Below are 5434 nucleotides of genomic sequence, written 5' to 3'. Positions count from 1 at the left end.
TGTTGTTCTACCAATTGTTGAGAGGAGGCTATAGAAATTTTAAGCTATTATGGATTTGTCTCTCTTTATGTTTCATCAGTTTTTGTTTCACACATCTTGCAGCTCTTTTTCTTGAGGCCTACAGACTTAGAATAGCTACATTATCTTGGTGAAGGGACCCTTTTATTACTCTACTATAACCACTTTCTCAGTCAGCAGTAATTTTGTTTCCTCTGAAGTTTACTTTATCTAGTATTAATATCACTGGTGAAAAGGGGGTGATATGTTGTGTCCAAGTTATGGTGTCATCACTGTGACAAAACATCTAACACCTATACGTAAAGGAAGAGAGATTTATTTTGGCTCACAGTTTCAGTCCGTGTTTGGTTCCCAGACAGGAACAGGATGGCAGAAGGGCCTGGTGGAGGAAAACAGTGCTTAACCCATGGCAACCAGAAAGCATAGAGAAATTGTGGGGGGTGTGGGGGAGCACACACCCTTCTAAAGACTCATCCCTTTCAGGGAACATTTTAGATTTAAACCATAACATTCCATCCTTGGCCCCCAAAGGCTCATGTCCACCTCATTATGCAATATGCATTTAGACCATCTCTAAGAGTCATCAGAGTCTTAACAGTTCCAGATGAAAAGCCTAAGTTCAAAATCTCCTCGAAGACTCAAGACAAACTCTTAGCTGTGAGATCCTGCAAAAATAAAAGAGGAAGCTAAACGCTTCCAATATATAATGGCACTGGGTGAATATTCCTGTCCCAAAAGGGAGGAACAGGAAGATAGAAAGAAATGGGACCAAAGCAAGACCAAACCACTACAGGGCAAATGTTAAGTCTTGTAGTTCCATGACCAGCACCTAGGGCACGTTGTGATAAGATATGCATTCTGAATGAGTTGGACAGCTTCATTGCTAAGGCATTGCTGGTTGCAGTCCACATGGGCTCTTTCTTAGGGTAGCTTCATTCACTGCTGCAGCTTTCTTCATCAGATATTTCACATTCCTGGCATGTCCATATTGAGGTCTCCACTGCACTTTTGTCTTCATTCTCACAGCTTGACACACTACCCTTTCAGGAACACTGCCTGGCTTCCTAGGGCTTCTTCTGAAGTATGTGTAGAAGCTTCGTGACCCCATAACTCTTACATTCTACATGCATGAAAAACTGGCACCATGTGGGTAATTCCAAAGTTTGCTGCTAGCTTGAGCTATAGTGAGGGTGTCTTGCATCATGGCTGCAGAGGCCACTGAGTTCTTGGATGGCTAATCATTGTGAAATAAATCCCAGTGGACCAATTTCCTAGGTGTCCCTTCTTGAACAGGGGGCCCAGAGGCTCTCTTCTCAAATAAAAACTATATACTTTTTAGCTTCTGAGTCAGTCTTCTGGTTCCCAAGATGCCTTTAAGGCATTTTTCCATTGTCCTGATGCAAAGTACTTGGTTTTTGTTTAATGCTGATCTAATCTTTTCAGCACCGGTGCTCTCCTTTGCCTGAAATTTTTAGGCACTTTCTTTTCCATGAAACTGAAAATTTTTCAGATAATTCAGCTCTGCTATTTACTCCTGATTCTCACTGTGAATGTGACTTAAAGCAGTCTGAAGTACTCATACCACAGCCTGAACATTAGGCTGCCTTGAGATTTCCTCAGCTAGATTCATTAGTCCACTGCCTGTTAGTTCAGTTTTCCGTAATAATCTCAGGACACGGGAAAAAAGTGGACAAATTTTCAGCCATGGTGGCAATGCACATGGCATCTAGTCTAATTCCATTCCTTGTTCCCAACTGAAACCTCCTGCAACTGACCTTTACTCTCTGAATTCCTATTAGAATTCTGATCTTCTGAGCTCCAACCAGATCTCCCATTGAGCTTTCTAGCTCTTCTCCAGGCTGCATCATCAAACCTTTCCACGTTCCTCCTATGTACCAGTTCCAGAGGCTTCTGAACCAGTGATCAGGTAACATCACAGCAGGAACCCCATTTCTCTGGTACTAGTATCTGTCCTAGTTACCTTATTTTTGCTGAAACACAATACCAAACACTCACAACTTAAAGGACAGGAAGTTTATTTTGGCCATAGTTTCAGTTCATGCTTAGTTGGCTCCAAGGCAGGGAGAGCAGAGGGGCATGGCAGAGGAAAATGTTCCTGAACCTATAGCAAACAGGAAGCAAAGAGCAGGAGGAGCCAGGAATAGGCCCTTCCAGATCATGCCTTCAGTGACCCATCTTTTCTTTTCACCTCATCCCCTTCAGAACTTGAGATTTCAGGGTACATTTTAGATTTAATCCATAATACCTTGCTACTGCTCAGTGGAGACAGAAGTGTAGGCTCCCCAGTCAGTGATCATTGATGCTCATGGTGGGTTGCTTCTTGGTATTGATGGGTAGAGGTACCATTCTGATCCCAATATGGTCTCTGCTGACTTCACACAGGGAATTTGTCACTGCCAGGCTGAGTTCCCACTAGGTGTTTTCTGACACTATCCCAGCAGACAGTGGATAGCACCTTGTTTCTGCCAGGTGGAGATGGAAGTCCAAGCTTCCCAAAGGGTGTCTACTGATATGTGGGCATTGAAGGGTACAGGGGGAGCACCTGGGGGCCTCCTTGGGCAGTGTGGATGGATATTCTGGTTTTCTACTTCCTTTTGAACCGTTCTGGGAGATTCTATTTTTTCAGCCTTGCTGGGGTGGATGTCTAGGCTCCCTACTTGGCCTTCTCTGGTGTGAACCATTCCTGATTTACTGTTTTTTTTTTTTTTTTTTTTTTCCTGTACTGTTTGGCTTGGGTCTAAGTGTTAATGTTTAAAAGTTTTCTGTCTTGTAAGCTACTTTAACTCTGTGTTGGTGATATCTGAATCAGAAAGAAAACCCAGGGATTTTTTTCTCTCTAAGATCTGAGGTTCCTAGTCTATTTTGTGCTCTTTTCTCCACTTTTCAGAAACTTCCTAAGCTCATGGTATATACAATAAAATGTCACAGTTTTTAGCTGTACTTGCTAGGAATAGGAGAAATTTTTGTCTGCTCCATCAGGCCAGAAGTAATATTTCAAGAATGCTTCTCTTTAAACACACCTAACTTATGGATTTATGTTAGTCTGAAAGTAGAAAAACCTGAACATTGTGATTATGAGCATTTTCATATTCTGGTGTAACAGGTAGTACACTATCATTTTAGTGTCATTCTTCAGTAAGGGACACGTATCTGCTACAAAGAAAGAAAAGAATGTGGTATAATGGACATTAAGCATGTTTGTTCTCTCACTGCAAATGACTAAAGAGACAAAAGATCAATTTAATGGATCATGAGTTAGTACATTCTAGTCAAACTTATTCCTGGCTGAACATTTTTTTTAGGACAAAGTGCCTTTAGAAGATATGTGATACTTTGGTTCTGGAAAAGTTTATTCCAATAAAAATACTGTATCTGCCAAGAAAAAAACAAAATAAATATTTTTAAGTGAAAATTGTACAGAGGATGATTTGAAATGTTTATGTTTGATAATGAAGTCAAATTTCTCTGAATCAGTTTATAGTTGTGCAACTTGCTTAGAACTTACCCAGTGTTTTCTAGGATTGAAGTAAAAGAAAATATTTAATGGAGAAAACCAGTCAGGAAAAAACCCAGCAAAACAAAATAAAGCAAAGAAACGAAAATGTTGAATGATGCCTCATTGTTCTTTGAGAATGAATTGGAAAGAGTGATTTTTTTGTCATGCCTAGCTGGATGAATCACATATTTCCATTCCATTCTCTCGTTTTTTATTTTTATTTATTTATTTATTTATTTATTTATTTATTTATTTATTTACAGTCTTTCATTTTGATGTGTGAAATTTCACAGCTCACTTTCAGTGTAGCAACTTAGATTTCAGTTGCAGTATCCTGATAGCTAAAAATCCTGGTCTGTATTTCAGTTCCCCAAATTAGCTTTTGCTTATTGTTTTCTTTCCTAAAGGCCATTAATGTAAATGAGAGCACTGAGCTACGAATCCAATCTGGCAATCACCAGCACTGTGTTGCTGACTGTTCACTGAGCTTTATTTTGTGCTATAATCATATTAGAAAATAGTATACATAACTTTTAGGAATTTGATGATTTTTTTTGACAATTTGTTTCATAGAAGGGCAAAGGACACATGTTTGTATCTCACACACATTGCAGCACTCCTGCTAACTCATCTCACTGCTGCGGGACAGCAGCCACAGCCATACCCGCTCCCACTTTCCCCAGGCCCTTCATTAGCATCCCTGCTTCCAGGTGAAGTGTATGTTTGGATCCCTGATGCAGGCTGCTGGCTTCTCCCGTTGCACCTTACATCATCGCGGTCAGAGGCACCAAGAGTGAGCAGGAGTTACACAGCGTGCTTGTGGTTTTTAGCCCTTGTTCCTGGTTCCAGCTGGGTTTTCCTTTTTCTTCCTTCTCTTTTCGTAACCTTCTCTTTTCAATTGCATGATCTGAGGCAATTCAATCAGACACGAAACAAGTACATGCCAGACTTTTTAAACAGCTCTGACAGTTGCAATGGGTCAATTCCCTGTAACAAATCATTTATCCTACTCCACATCTATCTATCTCATTCTTCAGAATCTATCTTAACACCTCAGTAGTTATTCTCTGGTTGAACCTTGACTGTTAGAGTGCTCTTCACCATCATCTCAAGCTTTCAAATATTATGATTCCCAAACTCATTAAAATAAATTAAAGAATTACCAGATTTCTGTTAAATATGACGTTTACTAGTTCCACCTTCAAAAACAAATTCTGATTCACTAGATATAGTGTACAGAATCTCCATTTTCCATAGGCATCAGATTTGGCACCACACTTTGAACAAACACCTATGAATATTGTATCACATTTTAAGATGCATTTCATTGAAATTAACATTTTTCAATAACAGAATTTCCTTTTCATTACCAGTGGTATTAAAGCCAAATCTAGGTGACTTTATCCAACAAGCATTGATTATTCGCTTGTTATATGTTAGGAATATGTTCCATGGTGGAACTGGGTATTAAGTTATCTAGGTAAAGGAGAAGCAAGCATGGGTGTTGGAGTCTTATTAAATGCTATTAGATCTCCTTGTGTTACAATTATTACTGGATTTTCTGACAATGCTTTAAGAAGTCTTGTGATTTTTGAAAGCAGGTTCAGGTATAAAGGAAAGTGCAAATTAGTGAGATAGGGTGATTCTGCAGTTGCCATCCCTGGACATCCAAAAATGTACTGCATAAAGGTATTTAAAAATCAAAGTCTAATATCAAAATATTTTTCATATAAAATGTTTAAAAATAATAATTGAGTAGATAATGGGCTGGTTGACACATACCTTACCATTATAGAGTCTCATTATTAAGGTAAAAATGCAGCTCGAGACCATGTTGACTAACCCTGTTTCGTAAATGACAAACCAAAGCCCAAAGATGTTGGGTATTTCCCCCAGGCT

Source organism: Chinchilla lanigera, unplaced genomic scaffold (genome assembly GCF_000276665.1).
Source record: "Chinchilla lanigera isolate Chin_1 unplaced genomic scaffold, ChiLan1.0 scaffold00056, whole genome shotgun sequence".
In the NCBI taxonomy this organism is placed as follows: domain Eukaryota; kingdom Metazoa; phylum Chordata; class Mammalia; order Rodentia; family Chinchillidae; genus Chinchilla; species Chinchilla lanigera.
The sequence above is the reverse complement of the archived record's forward strand: the minus strand, read 5'-3'. Positions refer to the sequence as shown.